Source organism: Globicephala melas, chromosome 19 (genome assembly GCF_963455315.2).
Source record: "Globicephala melas chromosome 19, mGloMel1.2, whole genome shotgun sequence".
Classification (NCBI taxonomy): domain Eukaryota; kingdom Metazoa; phylum Chordata; class Mammalia; order Artiodactyla; family Delphinidae; genus Globicephala; species Globicephala melas.
In genome coordinates, this window is record NC_083332.1 from 21,618,761 (window position 1) to 21,632,162 (window position 13,402).

Sequence of the window (13,402 nt, forward strand, 5' to 3'; positions counted from 1 at the left end):
GTATGGCCTCATGGAAACCACTGCACACCCAACTCCCCCGACGTGAAACACTGGAACTTACCTTGAGGCCTGAGGTCACCTTTCGTTCGGCCGGAGCTGAACATGTGGTGCCGTGGGAGGAGTTTCTAGAAAGGGATTGCCAGCACGGTTTTCGCTTTCAGAGAACACGCAGCCTCGGCCCACAACGACAATCCTGCCGTGCAGAGACGTCGGGCCGCTAGTGCTGTTCAGGCAGCTTTGAAGCCAAGCGCAAGGCGCCTCCCAACGGGGAGAAAGCGTACTCTCCCCTCCGCGTCCCACGTTCAAGCTGAATGACGCAGCATGTTTCTCGGAAGGCTCTGCCGAGCTATCTAGTACAAGGGAGAGAGTGCCTGCCTCTGCTGAGAAAGGTTTTGACGTGGGGATTGCTGGACGTGAGGAAGAGCGTTCCCCAGGCCGTGCAAAGTTGAGGCTTTGGTGATTCTGGATGGTCCCAAGGGTCCAGAATTGTCCCTGGGAAAGCTGTCCTCTTTTTCGTTCTCCGGCTGGAAGTAAACAGCTGGCAACCGACTGCCGTACGCAGACGTCCTGGGGGAGCCCGCCGGTTTCATTTGGGACGCACATTGGTGTCTCACCGCAGAGCCCAAATTCCTAACTGGGGGCACACCAGCATGGAATGTAAGGCTGTTTACAACTGCGTAGCCTGAGGCCATTGGAAGGCCGTACAATCGAGAGCTTTCGAGCGAACAGGGCAGCGCTTGGCCATCGTCGTTGCACGTTCTCGGACCTTAATCAAACGAACGCGTTTACTTCCTGTGGCTCAAACGCAACAGAGGAGTTGGAAGGCATACCCTGCCCTTTGACAGTTGTTACAACGAACGTGAGTGCACAGTGTCTCGTGAAATAAATCCCTAGCACTGTTGAAGCATTCCGTTCACGCATGCTCCTTCGCTCCTATGGCACTCCGAGGTGTTACTGACGGGGGAAATCTGGACTTTTACCTGAGGCCGGGGGAGGCTCACAATTCTTTTGTCGGCGAGCTCCAGAGTGCTCTTGCTGAAGCTCCCAGCAAGGAACTGAGAGCAGCAGGCCTCACACGAGTACACTCAGACGGCTTCCGTCACGAGTAAACTCAGGCCTCTTATGTGAGGCCTTCCGGCAGCAAAGAGAAGGTGGGCGCGAGGAGTGTGCTTCAGGCAGCTTAGGACCCGCAACTGTCTCGTCTACCACGGAGGGGAATAAGGTTTTCCCAGGGTCGCCCAGTTTCAAAGCGGAGCTCACGTAGTTATCCTCAGTGGTTTCTGATTACCTCAAGGAAACACACGGGAGGAACAGGGCCCTTCCATGGAGGCCCTTTTGGGCACAGGGACCTCTGCGTGGGATCTAGTGGGTAAGTATGGCAGTACCTTAGATAGGCCTCAGTGACCAAGGCTGTCGTCTGGCTCACGCCTTAGCTGTGTTAAGTGTGGACAGCGTGCTGGTCCTCAGGCTGGGCCCACAGCCTGGCTTTCGCTTCTGTGAGAGTGCTGTCCCGAGTCTCCTCCTGGAGCCAGTCGTCAGCACGGTGCCTTTTGGCACTGCAGTTCTCTTTCAGTCAAGGAGGCCGTGCGACTGGCAGAGGGAGTCTGCGCAGCACTGCCTTCGCGAGGCTCTTTGACGACGGGGGCACTCAACCCAGGCAAGCCAGAGAGCAGTACGTTGCCCTTGCTATGAATGTGAAGAGCTTTCTCCAGGGGCCTGTTTAGGCTAAGGTTCCTCAGAAGCCAGGAGCCGCCGTTCCGGCCCGGAGAGAAGTCATCCTGCGAAATTGGCGAACGAGCTCCTATCCTGTGTGCCCCCAGGAGCGGCGCAGAGTTAAGGCACTCCGTGGTGGAGTATGGCCTCATGGAAACCACTGCACACCCAACTCCCCCGACGTGAAACACTGGAACTTACCTTGAGGCCTGAGGTCACCTTTCGTTCGGCCGGAGCTGAACATGTGGTGCCGTGGGAGGAGTTCCTAGAAAGGGATTGCCAGCACGGTTTTCGCTTTCAGAGAACACGCAGCCTCGGCCCACAACGACAATCCTGCCGTGCAGAGACGTCGGGCCGCTACTGCTGTTCAGGCAGCTTTGAAGCCAAGCGCAAGGCGCCTCCAAACGGGGAGAAAGCGTACTCTCCCCTCCGCGTCCCACGTTCAAGCTGAATGACGCAGCATGTTTCTCGGAAGGCTCTGCCGAGCTATCTAGTACAAGGGAGAGAGTGCCTGCCTCTGCTGAGAAAGGTTTTGACGTGGGGATTGCTGGACGTGAGGAAGAGCGTTCCCCAGGCCGTGCAAAGTTGAGGCTTTGGTGATTCTGGATGGTCCCAAGGGTCCAGAATTGTCCCTGGGAAAGCTGTCCTCTTTTTCGTTCTCCGGCTGGAAGTAAACAGCTGGCAACCGACTGCCGTACGCAGACGTCCTGGGGGAGCCCGCCGGTTTCATTTGGGACGCACATTGGTGTCTCACCGCAGAGCCCAAATTCCTAACTGGGGGCACACCAGCATGGAATGTAAGGCTGTTTACAACTGCGTAGCCTGAGGCCGTTGGAAGGCCGTACAATCGAGAGCTTTCGAGCGAACAGGGCAGCGCTTGGCCATCGTCGTTGCACGTTCTCGGACCTTAATCAAACGAACGCGTTTACTTCCTGTGGCTCAAACGCAACAGAGGAGTTGGAAGGCATACCCTGCCCTTTGACAGTTGTTACAACGAACGTGAGTGCACAGTGTCTCGTGAAATAAATCCCTAGCACTGTTGAAGCATTCCGTTCACGCATGCTCCTTCGCTCCTATGGCACTCCGAGGTGTTACTGACGGGGGAAATCTGGACTTTTACCTGAGGCCGGGGGAGGCTCACAATTCTTTTGTCGGCGAGCTCCAGAGTGCTCTTGCTGAAGCTCCCAGCAAGGAACTGAGAGCAGCAGGCCTCACACGAGTACACTCAGACGGCTTCCGTCACGAGTAAACTCAGGCCTCTTATGTGAGGCCTTCCGGCAGCAAAGAGAAGGTGGGCGCGAGGAGTGTGCTTCAGGCAGCTTAGGACCCGCAACTGTCTCGTCTACCACGGAGGGGAATAAGGTTTTCCCAGGGTCGCCCAGTTTCAAAGCGGAGCTCACGTAGTTATCCTCAGTGGTTTCTGATTACCTCAAGGAAACACACGGGAGGAACAGGGCCCTTCCATGGAGGCCCTTTTGGGCACAGGGACCTCTGCGTGGGATCTAGTGGGTAAGTATGGCAGTACCTTAGATAGGCCTCAGTGACCAAGGCTGTCGTCTGGCTCACGCCTTAGCTGTGTTAAGTGTGGACAGCGTGCTGGTCCTCAGGCTGGGCCCACAGCCTGGCTTTCGCTTCTGTGAGAGTGCTGTCCCGAGTCTCCTCCTGGAGCCAGTCGTCAGCACGGTGCCTTTTGGCACTGCAGTTCTCTTTCAGTCAAGGAGGCCGTGCGACTGGCAGAGGGAGTCTGCGCAGCACTGCCTTCGTGAGGCTCTTTGACGACTGGGGCACTCAACCCAGGCAAGCCAGAGAGCAGTACGTTGCCCTTGCTATGAATGTGAAGAGCTTTCTCCAGGGGCCTGTTTAGGCTAAGGTTCCTCAGAAGCCAGGAGCCGCCGTTCCGGCACGGAGAGAAGTCATCCTGCGAAATTGGCGAACGAGCTCCTATCCTGTGTGCCCCCAGGAGCGGCGCAGAGTTAAGGCACTCCGTGGTGGAGTATGGCCTCATGGAAACCACTGCACACCCAACTCCCCCGACGTGAAACACTGGAACTTACCTTGAGGCCTGAGGTCACCTTTCGTTCGGCCGGAGCTGAACATGTGGTGCCGTGGGAGGAGTTTCTAGAAAGGGATTGCCAGCACGGTTTTCGCTTTCAGAGAACACGCAGCCTCGGCCCACAACGACAATCCTGCCGTGCAGAGACGTCGGGCCGCTACTGCTGTTCAGGCAGCTTTGAAGCCAAGCGCAAGGCGCCTCCAAACGGGGAGAAAGCGTACTCTCCCCTCCGCGTCCCACGTTCAAGCTGAATGACGCAGCATGTTTCTCGGAAGGCTCTGCCGAGCTATCTAGTACAAGGGAGAGAGTGCCTGCCTCTGCTGAGAAAGGTTTTGACGTGGGGATTGCTGGACGTGAGGAAGAGCGTTCCCCAGGCCGTGCAAAGTTGAGGCTTTGGTGATTCTGGATGGTCCCAAGGGTCCAGAATTGTCCCTGGGAAAGCTGTCCTCTTTTTCGTTCTCCGGCTGGAAGTAAACAGCTGGCAACCGACTGCCGTACGCAGACGTCCTGGGGGAGCCCGCCGGTTTCATTTGGGACGCACATTGGTGTCTCACCGCAGAGCCCAAATTCCTAACTGGGGGCACACCAGCATGGAATGTAAGGCTGTTTACAACTGCGTAGCCTGAGGCCGTTGGAAGGCCGAACAATCGAGAGCTTTCGAGCGAACAGGGCAGCGCTTGGCCATCGTCGTTGCACGTTCTCGGACCTTAATCAAACGAACGCGTTTACTTCCTGTGGCTCAAACGCAACAGAGGAGTTGGAAGGCATACCCTGCCCTTTGACAGTTGTTACAACGAACGTGAGTGCACAGTGTCTCGTGAAATAAATCCCTAGCACTGTTGAAGCATTCCGTTCACGCATGCTCCTTCGCTCCTATGGCACTCCGAGGTGTTACTGACGGGGGAAATCGGGACTTTTACCTGAGGCCGGGGGAGGCTCACAATTCTTTTGTCGGCGAGCTCCAGAGTGCTCTTGCTGAAGCTCCCAGCAAGGAACTGAGAGCAGCAGGCCTCACACGAGTACACTCAGACGGCTTCCGTCACGAGTAAACTCAGGCCTCTTATGTGAGGCCTTCCGGCAGCAAAGAGAAGGTGGGCGCGAGGAGTGTGCTTCAGGCAGCTTAGGACCCGCAACTGTCTCGTCTACCACGGAGGGGAATAAGGTTTGCCCAGGGTCGCCCAGTTTCAAAGCGGAGCTCACGTAGTTATCCTCAGTGGTTTCTGATTACCTCAAGGAAACACACGGGAGGAACAGGGCCCTTCCATGGAGGCCCTTTTGGGCACAGGGACCTCTGCGTGGGATCTAGTGGGTAAGTATGGCAGTACCTTAGATAGGCCTCAGTGACCAAGGCTGTCGTCTGGCTCACGCCTTAGCTGTGTTAAGTGTGGACAGCGTGCTGGTCCTCAGGCTGGGCCCACAGCCTGGCTTTCGCTTCTGTGAGAGTGCTGTCCCGAGTCTCCTCCTGGAGCCAGTCGTCAGCACGGTGCCTTTTGGCACTGCAGTTCTCTTTCAGTCAAGGAGGCCGTGCGACTGGCAGAGGGAGTCTGTGCAGCACTGCCTTCGCGAGGCTCTTTGACGACTGGGGCACTCAACCCAGGCAAGCCAGAGAGCAGTACGTTGCCCTTGCTATGAATGTGAAGAGCTTTCTCCAGGGGCCTGTTTAGGCTAAGGTTCCTCAGAAGCCAGGAGCCGCCGTTCCGGCACGGAGAGAAGTCATCCTGCGAAATTGGCGAACGAGCTCCTATCCTGTGTGCCCCCAGGAGCGGCGCAGAGTTAAGGCACTCCGTGGTGGAGTATGGCCTCATGGAAACCACTGCACACCCAACTCCCCCGACGTGAAACACTGGAACTTACCTTGAGGCCTGAGGTCACCTTTCGTTCGGCCGGAGCTGAACATGTGGTGCCGTGGGAGGAGTTCCTAGAAAGGGATTGCCAGCACGGTTTTCGCTTTCAGAGAACACGCAGCCTCGGCCCACAACGACAATCCTGCCGTGCAGAGACGTCGGGCCGCTAGTGCTGTTCAGGCAGCTTTGAAGCCAAGCGCAAGGCGCCTCCAAACGGGGAGAAAGCGTACTCTCCCCTCCGCGTCCCACGTTCAAGCTGAATGACGCAGCATGTTTCTCGGAAGGCTCTGCCGAGCTATCTAGTACAAGGGAGAGAGTGCCTGCCTCTGCTGAGAAAGGTTTTGACGTGGGGATTGCTGGACGTGAGGAAGAGCGTTCCCCAGGCCGTGCAAAGTTGAGGCTTTGGTGATTCTGGATGGTCCCAAGGGTCCAGAATTGTCCCTGGGAAAGCTGTCCTCTTTTTCGTTCTCCGGCTGGAAGTAAACAGCTGGCAACCGACTGCCGTACGCAGACGTCCTGGGGGAGCCCGCCGGTTTCATTTGGGACGCACATTGGTGTCTCACCGCAGAGCCCAAATTCCTAACTGGGGGCACACCAGCATGGAATGTAAGGCTGTTTACAACTGCGTAGCCTGAGGCCGTTGGAAGGCCGAACAATCGAGAGCTTTCGAGCGAACAGGGCAGCGCTTGGCCATCGTCGTTGCACGTTCTCGGACCTTAATCAAACGAACGCGTTTACTTCCTGTGGCTCAAACGCAACAGAGGAGTTGGAAGGCATACCCTGCCCTTTGACAGTTGTTACAACGAACGTGAGTGCACAGTGTCTCGTGAAATAAATCCCTAGCACTGTTGAAGCATTCCGTTCACGCATGCTCCTTCGCTCCTATGGCACTCCGAGGTGTTACTGACGGGGGAAATCGGGACTTTTACCTGAGGCCGGGGGAGGCTCACAATTCTTTTGTCGGCGAGCTCCAGAGTGCTCTTGCTGAAGCTCCCAGCAAGGAACTGAGAGCAGCAGGCCTCACACGAGTACACTCAGACGGCTTCCGTCACGAGTAAACTCAGGCCTCTTATGTGAGGCCTTCCGGCAGCAAAGAGAAGGTGGGCGCGAGGAGTGTGCTTCAGGCAGCTTAGGACCCGCAACTGTCTCGTCTACCACGGAGGGGAATAAGGTTTGCCCAGGGTCGCCCAGTTTCAAAGCGGAGCTCACGTAGTTATCCTCAGTGGTTTCTGATTACCTCAAGGAAACACACGGGAGGAACAGGGCCCTTCCATGGAGGCCCTTTTGGGCACAGGGACCTCTGCGTGGGATCTAGTGGGTAAGTATGGCAGTACCTTAGATAGGCCTCAGTGACCAAGGCTGTCGTCTGGCTCACGCCTTAGCTGTGTTAAGTGTGGACAGCGTGCTGGTCCTCAGGCTGGGCCCACAGCCTGGCTTTCGCTTCTGTGAGAGTGCTGTCCCGAGTCTCCTCCTGGAGCCAGTCGTCAGCACGGTGCCTTTTGGCACTGCAGTTCTCTTTCAGTCAAGGAGGCCGTGCGACTGGCAGAGGGAGTCTGCGCAGCACTGCCTTCGCGAGGCTCTTTGACGACTGGGGCACTCAACCCAGGCAAGCCAGAGAGCAGTACGTTGCCCTTGCTATGAATGTGAAGAGCTTTCTCCAGGGGCCTGTTTAGGCTAAGGTTCCTCAGAAGCCAGGAGCCGCCGTTCCGGCACGGAGAGAAGTCATCCTGCGAAATTGGCGAACGAGCTCCTATCCTGTGTGCCCCCAGGAGCGGCGCAGAGTTAAGGCACTCCGTGGTGGAGTATGGCCTCATGGAAACCACTGCACACCCAACTCCCCCGACGTGAAACACTGGAACTTACCTTGAGGCCTGAGGTCACCTTTCGTTCGGCCGGAGCTGAACATGTGGTGCCGTGGGAGGAGTTCCTAGAAAGGGATTGCCAGCACGGTTTTCGCTTTCAGAGAACACGCAGCCTCGGCCCACAACGACAATCCTGCCGTGCAGAGACGTCGGGCCGCTAGTGCTGTTCAGGCAGCTTTGAAGCCAAGCGCAAGGCGCCTCCAAACGGGGAGAAAGCGTACTCTCCCCTCCGCGTCCCACGTTCAAGCTGAATGACGCAGCATGTTTCTCGGAAGGCTCTGCCGAGCTATCTAGTACAAGGGAGAGAGTGCCTGCCTCTGCTGAGAAAGGTTTTGACGTGGGGATTGCTGGACGTGAGGAAGAGCGTTCCCCAGGCCGTGCAAAGTTGAGGCTTTGGTGATTCTGGATGGTCCCAAGGGTCCAGAATTGTCCCTGGGAAAGCTGTCCTCTTTTTCGTTCTCCGGCTGGAAGTAAACAGCTGGCAACCGACTGCCGTACGCAGACGTCCTCGGGGAGCCCGCCGGTTTCATTTGGGACGCACATTGGTGTCTCACCGCAGAGCCCAAATTCCTAACTGGGGGCACACCAGCATGGAATGTAAGGCTGTTTACAACTGCGTAGCCTGAGGCCATTGGAAGGCCGTACAATCGAGAGCTTTCGAGCGAACAGGGCAGCGCTTGGCCATCGTCGTTGCACGTTCTCGGACCTTAATCAAACGAACGCGTTTACTTCCTGTGGCTCAAACGCAACAGAGGAGTTGGAAGGCATACCCTGCCCTTTGACAGTTGTTACAACGAACGTGAGTGCACAGTGTCTCGTGAAATAAATCCCTAGCACTGTTGAAGCATTCCGTTCACGCATGCTCCTTCGCTCCTATGGCACTCCGAGGTGTTACTGACGGGGGAAATCGGGACTTTTACCTGAGGCCGGGGGAGGCTCACAATTCTTTTGTCGGCGAGCTCCAGAGTGCTCTTGCTGAAGCTCCCAGCAAGGAACTGAGAGCAGCAGGCCTCACACGAGTACACTCAGACGGCTTCCGTCACGAGTAAACTCAGGCCTCTTATGTGAGGCCTTCCGGCAGCAAAGAGAAGGTGGGCGCGAGGAGTGTGCTTCAGGCAGCTTAGGACCCGCAACTGTCTCGTCTACCACGGAGGGGAATAAGGTTTTCCCAGGGTCGCCCAGTTTCAAAGCGGAGCTCACGTAGTTATCCTCAGTGGTTTCTGATTACCTCAAGGAAACACACGGGAGGAACAGGGCCCTTCCATGGAGGCCCTTTTGGGCACAGGGACCTCTGCGTGGGATCTAGTGGGTAAGTATGGCAGTACCTTAGATAGGCCTCAGTGACCAAGGCTGTCGTCTGGCTCACGCCTTAGCTGTGTTAAGTGTGGACAGCGTGCTGGTCCTCAGGCTGGGCCCACAGCCTGGTTTTCGCTTCTGTGAGAGTGCTGTCCCGAGTCTCCTCCTGGAGCCAGTCGTCAGCACGGTGCCTTTTGGCACTGCAGTTCTCTTTCAGTCAAGGAGGCCGTGCGACTGGCAGAGGGAGTCTGCGCAGCACTGCCTTCGCGAGGCTCTTTGACGACGGGGGCACTCAACCCAGGCAAGCCAGAGAGCAGTACGTTGCCCTTGCTATGAATGTGAAGAGCTTTCTCCAGGGGCCTGTTTAGGCTAAGGTTCCTCAGAAGCCAGGAGCCGCCGTTCCGGCCCGGAGAGAAGTCATCCTGCGAAATTGGCGAACGAGCTCCTATCCTGTGTGCCCCCAGGAGCGGCGCAGAGTTAAGGCACTCCGTGTTGGAGTATGGCCTCATGGAAACCACTGCACACCCAACTCCCCCGACGTGAAACACTGGAACTTACCTTGAGGCCTGAGGTCACCTTTCGTTCGGCCGGAGCTGAACATGTGGTGCCGTGGGAGGAGTTTCTAGAAAGGGATTGCCAGCACGGTTTTCGCTTTCAGAGAACACGCAGCCTCGGCCCACAACGACAATCCTGCCGTGCAGAGACGTCGGGCCGCTACTGCTGTTCAGGCAGCTTTGAAGCCAAGCGCAAGGCGCCTCCAAACGGGGAGAAAGCGTACTCTCCCCTCCGCGTCCCACGTTCAAGCTGAATGACGCAGCATGTTTCTCGGAAGGCTCTGCCGAGCTATCTAGTACAAGGGAGAGAGTGCCTGCCTCTGCTGAGAAAGGTTTTGACGTGGGGATTGCTGGACGTGAGGAAGAGCGTTCCCCAGGCCGTGCAAAGTTGAGGCTTTGGTGATTCTGGATGGTCCCAAGGGTCCAGAATTGTCCCTGGGAAAGCTGTCCTCTTTTTCGTTCTCCGGCTGGAAGTAAACAGCTGGCAACCGACTGCCGTACGCAGACGTCCTGGGGGAGCCCGCCGGTTTCATTTGGGACGCACATTGGTGTCTCACCGCAGAGCCCAAATTCCTAACTGGGGGCACACCAGCATGGAATGTAAGGCTGTTTACAACTGCGTAGCCTGAGGCCGTTGGAAGGCCGAACAATCGAGAGCTTTCGAGCGAACAGGGCAGCGCTTGGCCATCGTCGTTGCACGTTCTCGGACCTTAATCAAACGAATGCGTTTACTTCCTGTGGCTCAAACGCAACAGAGGAGTTGGAAGGCATACACTGCCCTTTGACAGTTGTTACAACGAACGTGAGTGCACAGTGTCTCGTGAAATAAATCCCTAGCACTGTTGAAGCATTCCGTTCACGCATGCTCCTTCGCTCCTATGGCACTCCGAGGTGTTACTGACGGGGGAAATCTGGACTTTTACCTGAGGCCGGGGGAGGCTCACAATTCTTTTGTCGGCGAGCTCCAGAGTGCTCTTGCTGAAGCTCCCAGCAAGGAACTGAGAGCAGCAGGCCTCACACGAGTACACTCAGACGGCTTCCGTCACGAGTAAACTCAGGCCTCTTATGTGAGGCCTTCCGGCAGCAAAGAGAAGGTGGGCGCGAGGAGTGTGCTTCAGGCAGCTTAGGACCCGCAACTGTCTCGTCTACCACGGAGGGGAATAAGGTTTGCCCAGGGTCGCCCAGTTTCAAAGCGGAGCTCACGTAGTTATCCTCAGTGGTTTCTGATTACCTCAAGGAAACACACGGGAGGAACAGGGCCCTTCCATGGAGGCCCTTTTGGGCACAGGGACCTCTGCGTGGGATCTAGTGGGTAAGTATGGCAGTACCTTAGATAGGCCTCAGTGACCAAGGCTGTCGTCTGGCTCACGCCTTAGCTGTGTTAAGTGTGGACAGCGTGCTGGCCCTCAGGCTGGGCCCACAGCCTGGCTTTCGCTTCTGTGAGAGTGCTGTCCCGAGTCTCCTCCTGGAGCCAGTCGTCAGCACGGTGCCTTTTGGCACTGCAGTTCTCTTTCAGTCAAGGAGGCCGTGCGACTGGCAGAGGGAGTCTGCGCAGCACTGCCTTCGCGAGGCTCTTTGACGACGGGGGCACTCAACCCAGGCAAGCCAGAGAGCAGTACGTTGCCCTTGCTATGAATGTGAAGAGCTTTCTCCAGGGGCCTGTTTAGGCTAAGGTTCCTCAGAAGCCAGGAGCCGCCGTTCCGGCACGGAGAGAAGTCATCCTGCGAAATTGGCGAACGAGCTCCTATCCTGTGTGCCCCCAGGAGCGGCGCAGAGTTAAGGCACTCCGTGGTGGAGTATGGCCTCATGGAAACCACTGCACACCCAACTCCCCCGACGTGAAACACTGGAACTTACCTTGAGGCCTGAGGTCACCTTTCGTTCGGCCGGAGCTGAACATGTGGTGCCGTGGGAGGAGTTTCTAGAAAGGGATTGCCAGCACGGTTTTCGCTTTCAGAGAACACGCAGCCTCGGCCCACAACGACAATCCTGCCGTGCAGAGACGTCGGGCCGCTAGTGCTGTTCAGGCAGCTTTGAAGCCAAGCGCAAGGTGCCTCCAAACGGGGAGAAAGCGTACTCTCCCCTCCGCGTCCCACGTTCAAGCTGAATGACGCAGCATGTTTCTCGGAAGGCTCTGCCGAGCTATCTAGTACAAGGGAGAGAGTGCCTGCCTCTGCTGAGAAAGGTTTTGACGTGGGGATTGCTGGACGTGAGGAAGAGCGTTCCCCAGGCCGTGCAACGTTGAGGCTTTGGTGATTCTGGATGGTCCCAAGGGTCCAGAATTGTCCCTGGGAAAGCTGTCCTCTTTTTCGTTCTCCGGCTGGAAGTAAACAGCTGGCAACCGACTGCCGTACGCAGACGTCCTGGGGGAGCCCGCCGGTTTCATTTGGGACGCACATTGGTGTCTCACAGAAGAGCCCAAATTCCTAACTGGGGACACACCAGCATGGAATGTAAGGCTGTTTACAACTGCGTAGCCTGAGGCCATTGGAAGGTCGTACAATCGAGAGCTTTCGGGCGAACAGGGCAGCGCTTCGCCATCCTCGTTGCACGTTCACGGAGCTTAATCAAACGAATGCATTTACTTCCTGTGGCTCAAACGCAACAGAGGAGTTGGAAGGCATACACTGCCCTTTGACAGTTGTTACAACGAACGTGAGTGCACAGTGTGTCGTGAAATAAATCCCTAGAACTGTTGAAGCATTCCGTTCACGCATGCTTCTTCGCTCCTATGGCACTCCGAGGTGTTACTGACGGGGGAAATCTGGACTTTTACTTGAGGCCGGGGGGGGCTCACAATTCTTTTGTCGGCGAGCTCCAGAGTGCTCTTGCTGAAGCTCCCAGCAAGGAACTGAGAGCAGCAGGCCTCACACGAGTACACTCAGACGGCTTCCGTCACGAGTAAACTCAGGCCTCTTATGTGAGGCCTTCCGGCAGCAAAGAGAAGGTGGGCGCGAGGAGTGTGCTTCAGGCAGCTTAGGACCCGCAACTGTCTCGTCTACCACGGAGGGGAATAAGGTTTGCCCAGGGTCGCCCAGTTTCAAAGCAGAGCTCACGTAGTTATCCTCAGTGGTTTCTGATTACCTCAAGGAAACACACGGGAGGAACAGGGCCCTTCCATGGAGGCCCTTTTGGGCACAGGGACCTCTGCGTGGGATCTAGTGGGTAAGTATGGCAGTACCTTAGATAGGCCTCAGTGACCAAGGATGTCGTCTGGCTCATGCCTTAGTTGTGTTAAGTGTGGACAACGTGCTGGTCCTCAGGCTGGGCCCACAGCCTGGCCTTCGCTTCTGTGAGAGTGCTGTCCCGAGTCTCCTCCTGGAGCCAGTCGTCAGCACGGTGCCTTTTGGCACTGCAGTTCTCTTTCAGTCGAGGAGGCCGTGCGACTGGCAGAGGGAGTCTGCGCAGCACTGCCTTCGCGAGGCTCTTTGACGACGGGGGCACTCAACCCAGGCAAGCCAGAGAGCAGTACGTTGCCCTTGCTATGAATGTGAAGAGCTTTCTCCAGGGGCCTGTTTAGGCTAAGGTTCCTCAGAAGCCAGGAGCCGCCGTTCCGGCACGGAGAGAAGTCATCCTGCGAAATTGGCGAACGAGCTCCTATCCTGTGTGCCCCCAGGAGCGGCGCAGAGTTAAGGCACTCCGTGGTGGAGTATGGCCTCATGGAAACCACTGCACACCCAACTCCCCCGACGTGAAACACTGGAACTTACCTTGAGGCCTGAGGTCACCTTTCGTTCAACCGGAGCTGAACATGTGGTGCCGTGGGAGGAGTTTCTAGAAAGGGATTGCCAGCACGGTTTTCACTTTGAGAGAACACGCAGCCTCGGCCCACAACGGCAATCCTGCCGTGCAGAGAGGTCGGGCCGCTACTGCTGTTCAGGCAGCTTTGAAGCCAAGCGCAAGGCGCCTCCAAACGGGGAGAAAGCGTACTCTCCCCTCCGCGTCCCACGTTCAAGCTGAATGACGCAGCATGTTTCTCGGAAGGCTCTGCCGAGCTATCTAGTACAAGGGAGAGAGTGCCTGCCTCTGCTGAGAAAGGTTTTGACGTGGGGATTGCTGGACGTGAGGAAGAGCGTTCCC